This window comes from Anser brachyrhynchus (assembly GCF_964034855.1).
Source record: "Anser brachyrhynchus genome assembly, contig: SCAFFOLD_39, whole genome shotgun sequence".
NCBI lineage: Eukaryota > Metazoa > Chordata > Aves > Anseriformes > Anatidae > Anser > Anser brachyrhynchus.
Genome location: NW_027663823.1, coordinates 1217418 through 1228377, shown reverse-complemented (window position 1 = coordinate 1228377; position 10960 = coordinate 1217418).

Genomic DNA, 10960 nt, shown 5'->3' with positions numbered 1-10960 from the left:
TTAGTGATTTTAGGTCTGTCTGTCGTAGGCAGATTGAGCTAGTCATTAGGGCGCCTCATAGGGCCAGGGTTAGGAAGGGGTAGTGCAGGAGGTTGGACAGTGGGCCCATAAATAGAGTGACTCGTATAATTCCGTATCCTCCTAGCTTTAGTAGTAGGGCGGCGAGGAGTATTGAGCCTGCGATGGGTGCTTCTACGTGGGCTTTTGGCAGTCAGAGGTGTAGGCCGTATAGTGGGGCTTTTACTATGAATGCTATGAGCAGTGCTAGACCTGATAGTATTCCTGTCCATGAGGTGGATAGGGTTGGGTGGGTTACTTGTAGGGTTGGCAGGTGCAGGGTGCCAATTTTCACGTATAGGTGTATGATTGTGATTAGCAGGGGTAGAGAGCTTACTGGCGTGTAGAATAGCAGGTAGATGCCAGCGCTTAGGCGTTCTGGTTGGTTCCCCCATCGGGTGATTAAGATTAGGGTGGGAATGAGGGTTGCTTCAAATGAGATGTAAAATAGTGCTAGTTCTGTGGTGGAAAAGGCTAGTAGGATGAATGGCTGGACTGCGACTAAGGTTGAGATAAAGATTCGTTTGCGTTGTAGGGGTTCTTGTTGCAGGTGGTTTTGGCTTGCTATGATTATGAGTGGGAGTAGTCAGCAGGATAGTACTAGGAGGGGGGATGAGATTTGGTCAATTCCTGTTCAGTTGGATAAAAATTTGTAGGGGTAGTAGGTTGGGATTAATCACTGTAGGCTTAGGGCAGCGATTAGGAGGCTGTATAAGGTGGTGTTAGTCCATAGAAATTTTGGTGGAGACAGCAGGGCTGTTGGAAGAAGTATGATTGTGGGTAGGATGATTTTTAGCATTGCAGGAGGTTTAGGTTGTGTAGATGGTCGGAGCCATGTGTGCGGGTGGAGGCTACTAGGATGGCCAGGCCTGTGCCCGCCTCACACGCTGAGAAGGTTAGCATGAGAATTGGTACCATGGTGAATGAGGAGACTTGGTTTTCGATGGATCATATTGATAGGCCTACGAATATCGATAATATTATGCTTTCAAGGCATAGTAGGGCGGATACTAGGTGGGTTCGGTGGAAGGCTAGTCCTAGTCCGCTGAAAATGAAGGCTGAGTAGAAGCTTAAATGTAGGGGCGACATAAGAAAGTTACAGGGTTGGCTGTAATCTGCTGGGTCGAAACCAGCTATCTTTTTGGTTAGACTAACTTTCTGTTATTCTGCTCATTCTAGGCCCCCTTGAATTCACTCGTAGGCCAGTCCGAGTGTTAGGAGAAGGAGGATCACTACAGTTCAGGTGAGGGTCATTAGGGGGGATTGGAGTTGGACGGCTCATGGCAGGGGGAGTAGGAGGGCGATTTCTAGGTCGAATAGGACGAACAGGATGGCTACTGAGGAAGAATCGGACTGAGAATGGTAATCGAGCAGATCCAAGTGGGTCGAATCCACATTCGTACGGTGAGAGTTTCTCTGAGTCGGGGTTTATTTGGGCGAGTCAGAAGTTTAATGCGGTTAGGGCGGCGCTTAGGATTGATGATAGGGCGAATATGAACATGAGTGCGTTCATTGCTCTCCTCTGGGTTTATACCAGATTCTAGAGATTGGAAGTCAATTGTAATTAATATACTAGAAGAGCAAGATCCTCATCAGTAGATGGTTATGTAGAGGAATAGTCAGATGACGTCTACGAAGTGTCAGTATCAGGCTGCTGCCTCGAATCCGAAGTGGTGGTCTGATGTAAAGTGGAACTTGATCAGTCGGAAGAGGCAGACGGTCAGGAAGGAGGATCCGATGATTACGTGGAGTCCGTGGAATCCAGTGGCAATGAAGAAGGTAGATCCGTAGACGCTATCGGCGATTGAGAATGGGGCTTCGTGGTATTCTATTGCTTGTAGGGCTGTGAAGTAGAATCCCAGGAGGATCGTTAGGGTTAGGGCGTGGATGGCGTGTTTTCGGTTTCCTTCTGTGATGCTGTGATGGGCTCACGTTACGGTAACGCCTGAGGCTAGTAGGATGGCTGTGTTTAGTAGGGGGACTTCTATCGGGTTGAGTGGTTTAATTCCTGTTGGGGGTCGTTGGCCTCCTAGTTCTGGGGTTGGGGCCAGGCTCGAGTGGAAGAACGCTCAGAAGAACCCTAAGAAGAAGAATGCTTCGGATGTGATGAAAAGGACTATGCCGTATCGTAGGCCTTTTTGGACTGTGGGAGTGTGATGGCCTTGGAAGGTGCTTTCTCGTACAATGTCTCGTCATCATTGGAGTATTACTAGGAGTATTGAGATGAGGCCTAGGGTTAGTAGTATGGATGAGTTGTAGTGGAATCACATGATTAATCCTGAGGTTGTGAGTAGGGCGGCGGCTGCCCCGAAGATTGGTCAAGGGCTTGGGTCAACTATGTGGTATGAGTGTGCTTGGTGTGCCATTAGATGTTTTCTTGTAAGTATAGGCTTAGAAGGAGCACGAAGACGTAGGCCTGGATTATGGCTACTGCTACTTCTAGGATGGTTAGGAGTAGTAGGATGATTATTGTTAGGATGGATACTGCAGGAAGGGTGGGTATTAATGCAATGGAGGCTGTAGAGATGAGTTGGATGAGTAAGTGTCCTGCTGTAAGGTTGGCTGTAAGGCGGACTCCGAGGGCTAGGGGGCGGATTAGTAGGCTGGTTGTTTCGATCAGGATTAGTGCGGGGATTAGGGGTGTAGGGGTACCTTCGGGTAATAGGTGGGCTAAAGAGGCTGATGGTTGGTTTCGTAGGCCTGTTAGTAGTGTGGCGAGCCATAGTGGGAAGGCTAGGGCTATGTTCATAGATAGTTGGGTGGTTGGGGTGAATGTATATGGAAGGAGGCCTAGAAGGTTGATTGTAAGAAGTATGATTATTAGGGATGTAAATATTATGGCTCATTTGTGGCCATTTTTGTTGAGTGGGACTATTAGTTGTTTTGTGATTAGGTGAAGGAGTCATGTTTGGATAGTAGAAAGGCGGTTGTTGATTCATCGGTTGTTTGGGGACGGGAATAGTAGGGCTGGGAAGAGTAGGGATAGTAGGATTAAGGGGATGCCGAATAGATTGGGGCTGGAAAATTGGTCAAAGAAGCTTAGGTTCATGGTCAGGATCATGGTGTGGGTTTGGTAGTGAGGGAGGTCTTATTTGATGGGGGGTTGGTTGTGGTGAAGGCTAGTAGTTTTGGTTGGATGAGGAGTGCTAGGGTTAATCAGGTTATAATTATGATTGAAAATCATGGTGCGGGGTTAAGCTGTGGCATATCATTAAGGAGGGGGAAGTCCCTCTTTGGCTAGCTTAAAAGGCTAGTGCTGTTGCATAGCTTCTTAATGATTAGGATGATGATAGAAGGGACGATCAGGCCTCGAAATGTGGGAGTGGGGTTGATTCTACTACAATGGGTATGTAGCTGTGATTAGCCCCGCAAATTTCTGAGCATTGTCCGTAAAAAATCCCAGGCCGGGTGGTAATGAATGAAGTTTGGTTTAGTCGGCCTGGGATTGCGTCTGTTTTAACTCCGAGCGTTGGGACTGCTCAGGAGTGGAGTACGTCTCCTGCAGTAATGATCACGCGGATGGGGGATTCTATTGGGATAACTACGCGGTGGTCAACTTCTAGCAGTCGGAAGTGGCCGTTGGGTAAGTCTGGGGTGGGCACTATGTAGGAGTCGAATGATAGGTCTTTGAAGTCTGTGTATTCGTAGCTTCAGTATCATTGGTGGCCGATGGCTTTTAGGGTGAGGTCTGGTTCATCGATTTTGTCCATTATGTAGAGGATTTGTAGGGATGGGAGGGCGAGGAGTACCAGGACGATAGCAGGTAGGATTGTCCAGATCAGCTCTACTTCTTGGGCGTCTACAGCATTGGACGAGAGTTTTTCTGTTAGTATGTGGGCTAAAAGGTAGAGAACTAGGCTGCAGATAGCTAGGGCAACGATTAGGGCGTGGTCGTGGAATTCAACGAGTTCTTCTATGATGGGTGATGAGGCGTCTTGGAATCCTAGTTGGGAGTGGTTGGCCACATGAGATGTACAGGATTTTTACCTGTGATTTAGTCTTGACAAGGCTATGTAATTGGTTTACTAACGTCTCATAAGAAAGAAGCATGAGCGGTTAATGCAGTTGGCTTGAAACCAGCATGTGAGGGTTCGATTCCTTCCTTTCTTGTACTTGGACGAAGGCCGGTTCCTCGAAAGTATGGTATGGGGGAGGGCAGCCGTGGATTCATTCAACGTTTGTGGTAGTTAGTTCTGGTTGTAGGACTTTTCGTTTGGCCGAAAAGGCTTCTCAGATGATGAATATTAGTATGATTACGGCTACTATTGAGATTAGGGAGCCGATGGAGGAAATGGTGTTTCATAGTGTGTAGGCGTCGGGATAGTCCGAGTATCGTCGGGGTATTCCTGCTAGGCCTAGGAAGTGCTGGGGGAAGAACGTTAGGTTTACTCCTGTAAATATTACCCCGAAGTGGGCTTTTGCTCATGTTTGGTGTAGGGTAAACCCAGTGAGTAGTGGGAATCAGTGAGTAAATCCTGCTAGAATGGCAAAGACGGCGCCTATGGATAGGACGTAGTGGAAGTGGGCAACTACGTAGTACGTGTCGTGCAGGGCGATGTCTAGGGAAGAGTTTGCAAGAACGATTCCTGTTAATCCTCCGATGGTAAATAGGAAGATAAATCCTAGAGCTCATAGTATTGGGGGGGTCTCATTTGATTGTTCCTCCGTGCAGGGTGGCTAGTCAGCTAAATACTTTGATTCCGGTAGGGATGGCAATGATTATAGTGGCTGATGTAAAGTAGGCTCGGGTATCAACGTCTATTCCTACTGTAAACATGTGGTGAGCTCAGACGATGAATCCTAGGAAGCCGATGGATAGTATGGCTCAGACTATTCCCATGTAGCCGAAGGGCTCCTTTTTGCCTGAGTAGTACGTGGCTACGTGTGAGATGATTCCAAACCCCGGTAGGATCAGAATATAGACTTCTGGGTGTCCGAAGAATCAGAATAGGTGTTGGTACAGGATTGGGTCTCCTCCTCCAGCGGGGTCGAAGAATGTGGTGTTTAGGTTTCAATCAGTTAGTAATATTGTAATACCGGCGGCGAGTACGGGGAGTGATAGAAGGAGTAGGATGGCGGTAATTAGTACGGATCAGACAAATAGTGGGGTTTGGTATTGTGAGAGTGCGGGGGGTTTTATGTTGATGGCTGTGGTGATAAAGTTGATGGCCCCAAGGATGGAGGAGATACCGGCTAAGTGGAGTGAGAAGATAGCCAGGTCTACTGAAGCTCCGGCGTGGGCAAGGTTACCTGCTAGGGGAGGGTAGACAGTTCAGCCTGTGCCGGCGCCAGCTTCTACAGTGGATGAGGCTAGTAGGAGGAGGAATGATGGGGGGAGGAGTCAAAAGCTTATGTTGTTTATTCGCGGGAATGCTATGTCGGGGGCACCGATTATGAGGGGGACTAATCAGTTGCCGAATCCTCCGATCATGATGGGTATGACTATAAAGAAGCTTATTACAAAGGCGTGAGCGGTAACGATTACATTGTAAATTTGGTCGTCGCCTAGGAGAGTTCCTGGTTGTCCTAGTTCTGCGCGGATTAATAGGCTGAGTGCGGTGCCGACTATTCCTGCTCATGCCCCGAAGATGAGGTACAGGGTGCCAATATCCTTATGGTTAGTGGAAAATAGTCATCGGTTGATGAAGGTGACGGGTAAGATGGCTGAGTGTTGAAGCGTTAGGCTGTAGTCCTTTTTACAGAGGTTTAATTCCTCTTCTTATCGGCTCTGTAGTGAAATTCATGTTGAGTTGCAAGCTCATCGATGCGCACTAGGGTGCGTCAGGGTCTTTGTAGGCAGAAGCCAATTGGTTTAGGCATTTAGCTGTTAACTAGAGTTTTGTGGGATCGAAGCCCAGAGAGATCCAGAGACATCTGGATCTGGAGATCCAGAGACATCTCTCGAAGCCCACCCCAGTATCAGCCCTACTGCACTCCAGTACCATAGTAGTAGCCGGAATCTTCCTGCTCTTCCTCATGCAAGTATAGTTTAAACCAAACATTAGACTGTGATTCTAAGAATAGAAGTTCAAACCTTCTTACCTGCCGAGGGGAGGGTTTAACCAACAAGAGCTGCTAACTCTTACATCTGAGCCTAAAACCTCAGCCCCCTTACTTTTAAAGGATAACAGCAATCCACTGGTCTTAGGAACCACCCATCTTGGTGCAAATCCAAGTAAAAGGAGTGAACCCCACACTACTAATCAACTCCCTCACACTACTCACGCTGACAATCCTCCTAACCCCAATCATCCTGCCATTTCTATTTAAAAACTTTAAATACACCCCACAAGCCACCACCCGCGCTGTTAAAACCGCATTCCTAATTAGCCTAGCCCCTACAACCGCATTCATCTACTCGGGAGTAGAATCTGTCACCTGCCACTGGGAGTGAAAATTCATTATAAACTTTAAAATCCCCCTGAGCCTAAAAATAGACCAATACTCAATAACATTTCTTCCAATCGCCCTATTTGTAACATGATCAATCCTACAATTCGCCATATGATACATGGCCTCAGAGCCATACGTAACAAAATTTTTCACCTACCTACTGACATTCCTAGTCGCCATACTCCTCCTAACAACCGCAAACAACATATTCCTCCTATTCGTAGGCTGGGAAGGAGTACGAATCATGTCCTTCCTTCTCATCGGCTGATGACAAGGCCGAGCAGATGCCAACACCGCCGCCCTACGAGCCGTAATCTACAACCGAATCGGAGACGTCGGACTGATCCTGAGCATAGCATGACTAGCTTCAACATTCAACACCTGAGAGATCCAACAAGCCGTACACCCCCACCAAACCCCAATCCTCCCCCTCATAGGATTAATCCTCGCAGCCGCAGGAAAATCCGCCCAATTTGGACTCCACCCATGACTGCCCGCAGCAATAGAAGGCCCCACCCCAGTATCAGCCCTACTGCACTCCAGTACCATAGTAGTAGCCGGAATCTTCCTGCTCATCCGCATGCACCCCCTGCTAGCCACCAACCAGACAGCCCTAACTGCCTGCCTATGCCTAGGTGCTCTATCAACCCTATTCGCTGCCACATGCGCCCTAACCCAAAATGACATCAAAAAAATCATTGCTTTCTCAACATCCAGCCAACTAGGACTAATAATAGTCACTATCGGACTAAACCTCCCACAACTAGCCTTCCTACACATCTCAACCCATGCCTTCTTTAAAGCCATACTATTCCTATGCTCAGGGTCTATCATCCACAACCTAAACGGAGAACAAGATATCCGAAAGATAGGAGGCCTACAGAAAATACTCCCAGTCACTACTTCCTGCCTAACCATCGGAAACCTGGCGCTGATAGGAACCCCATTCCTAGCCGGATTCTACTCAAAAGACCTCATCATCGAAAGCTTAAACACATCATACCTAAATACTTGAGCCCTACTCCTAACCCTTATAGCCACAGCATTCACCGCAACCTACAGCATCCGCATAACCATCCTAGTCCAAGCTGGACAAACCCGAATCCCCCCAATAGTATCAATAAACGAAAACAACCCACTAATCACCGCCCCCCTAACCCGACTCGCCCTAGGCAGCATTACAGCAGGAATAATCATTACCTCTTTCATCACACCAACCAAAACCCCCCCAATAACCATACCCCTTATCACCAAAACTGCTGCCATCCTCATAACAATCCTAGGAATCATCCTAGCCCTAGAACTATCGAACATAACACACACCCTCACTCACCCCAAACCAAACCCCCTCATAAAATTCTCCTCTGCATTAGGGTACTTCAACCCCCTAGTACACCGATTCTTCTCCAAAAACCTACTAGAAAAGGGACAAAACATTGCCCTACACTTGATCGACCTCTCCTGACTCAAAAAAATAGGGCCAGAGGGCCTTGCTGAACTACAAGTAGCCGCAAGCAAAGCCGCAACCTCAATACACACAGGGCTAATTAAGGCCTACCTAGGATCCTTCGCCCTCTCCATCCTGGTAATAATCCTAATAACACACAGACTCACTAATGGCCCCTAACATCCGCAAATCCCATCCCCTACTAAAAATAATCAACAACTCCCTAATCGACCTACCCGCCCCCTCCAACATCTCTGCCTGATGAAACTTCGGCTCCCTTCTAGCCATCTGCTTAGCCACACAAATCCTAACAGGCCTGCTACTAGCCATACACTACACCGCAGACACTTCACTCGCCTTCTCCTCAGTAGCTCACACATGCCGAGACGTCCAGTACGGATGGCTCATCCGCAACCTCCACGCCAACGGTGCTTCGCTCTTCTTTATCTGCATCTACTTACACATCGGACGAGGCCTCTACTACGGCTCCTACCTATACAAAGAAACCTGAAACACAGGAGTAATCCTCCTACTCACCCTAATAGCAACTGCCTTCGTAGGGTATGTCCTACCATGAGGACAAATGTCATTCTGAGGGGCCACCGTAATCACCAACCTATTCTCAGCCATCCCGTACATTGGGCAAACTCTAGTAGAATGAGCCTGAGGAGGATTCTCAGTAGACAATCCAACCTTAACCCGATTCTTCGCCATCCACTTCCTACTGCCCTTCCTAATTGCAGGAATCACCCTAGTCCACCTAACCTTCCTACACGAATCAGGCTCAAATAACCCACTAGGAATCGTATCAGACTGCGACAAAATCCCATTCCACCCATACTTCTCCATTAAAGACAGCTTAGGGCTTACCCTAATAATCACCCCTCTAATAGAACTAGCCCTATTTTCACCGAACCTCCTGGTTCTTGGAATCCTAGTTGGGAGTGGTTGGCCACATGAGATGTACAGGATTTTTACCTGTGATTTAGTCTTGACAAGGCTATGTAATTGGTTTACTAACGTCTCATAAGAAAGAAGCATGAGCGGTTAATGCAGTTGGCTTGAAACCCATCCCCAGTGGTGCCAGTGCACCCACTGGACTCACTGGACTGCATCCCCAGTGGTGCCAGTGCACTCTCTGGACTCACTGCACTGCATCCCCAGTGGTGCCAGTGCACTCTCTGGACTCACTGCAGTGCAGCCCCAGTGGTGCCAGTGCAGTCTCTGGACTCACTGCACTGCATCCCCAGTGGTGCCAGTGCAGTCTCTGGACTCACTGCACTGCATCCCCAGTGGTGCCAGTGCACTCTCTGGACTCACTGCAGTGCATCCCCAGTGGTGCCAGTGCACTCTCTGGACTCACTGCACTGCATCCCCAGTGGTGCCAGTGCAGTCTCTGGACTCACTGCAGTGCATCGCCAGTGGTGCCAGTGCACTCTCTGGACTCACTGAAGTGCATCCCCAGTGGTGTCAGTGCACCCACTGGACTGACTGCACTGCATCCCCAGTGGTGCCAGTGCGCTCTCCGGAGTCACAGCACTGCATCCCCAGTGGTGCCAGTGCACTCACTGGACTCACTGTACTGCATCACAGGTGGTGCCAGTGCACTCTCTGGACTCACTACAGTGAATCCCCGGTGGTGCCAGTGCACTCTCTGCACTCACTGCACAGCATCCCCAGTGGTGCCAGTGCACTCTCTGGACTCACTGAACTGCATCCCCAGTGGTGCCAGTGCACTCTCTGGACTCACTGCACTGCATCCCCAGTGGTGTCAGTGCACTCTCTGGACTCACTGAAGTGCATCCCCAGTGGTGCCAGTGCACTCTCTGGACTCACTGCAGTACATCCCCAGTGGTGCCAGTGCACTCTCTGGACTCACTGCACTGCATCCCCAGTGGTGATGGTACAATCTCTGGACTCACTGTAGTGCATCCCCAGTGATGTCAGTGCACTCTCTGGACTCACTGCAGTGCATCCCCGGTGGTGCCAGTGCACTCTCTGGACTCACTGCACTGCATCCCCAGTGGTGCCAGTGCACTCTCTGGACTCACTGCACTGCATCCCCAGTGGTGCCAGTGCACTCTCTGGACTCACTGCAGTGCATCCCCAGTGGTGCCAGTGCACTCTCTGGACTCACTGCACTGCATCCCCAGTGGTGCCAGTGTACTCTCTGCACTCACTGCACTGCATTCCCAGTGGTGCCAGTGAAGTCTCTGGACTCACTGCACTGCATCCCCAGTGGTGCCAGTGCAATCTCTGGACTCACTGCAGTTCATCCCCAGTGGTGTCAGTGCACTCTCTGGACTCACTGCAATGCATCCCCAGGGCAAAAGCGGGGATGTGAACATAAGACGAGAAGACCCTGTGGAACTTAAAAATCAACGACCACCGCGAATCCTCAATCAACCCCACTGGGGCCACTACCATCGCAGAGCCTGGTCGATATTTTTCGGTTGGGGCGACCTTGGAGGAGAACAAATCCTCCAAAAACAAGACCATACCTCTTTACCTAGAGCTACCCCTCAAAGTGCTAACAGTGACCAGACCCAATATAATTGATTAATGGACCAAGCTACCCCAGGGATAACAGCGCAATCCCCCTCAAGAGCCCATATCGACAGGGGGGTTTACGACCTCGATGTTGGATCAGGACATCCTAATGGTGCAGCCGCTATTAAGGGTTCGTTTGTTCAACGATTAACAGTCCTACGTGATCTGAGTTCAGACCGGAGCAATCCAGGTCGGTTTCTATCTATGACAGTACGACAGTTCTATCTCCCCAGTACGAAAGGACCGGGAAAGTGGGGCCAATACCACAAGCACGCCCCCCCCCTCTAAGCAGTGAAACCAACTAAACCGTGAAGAGGGCCTTCCCCCACCACTTTCAATCCTAGAAAAGGACCAGCTAGAGTGGCAGAGCCCGGCAAGTGCAGAAGGCTTAAGCCCTTTCCCCAGAGGTTCAAATCCTCTCCCTAGCTTCACCCATGATTCAAATAACAACACTAAGCTGCCTCATTATATCCCTCCTATACATCATCCCAATCCTGATTGCCGTAGCCTTCC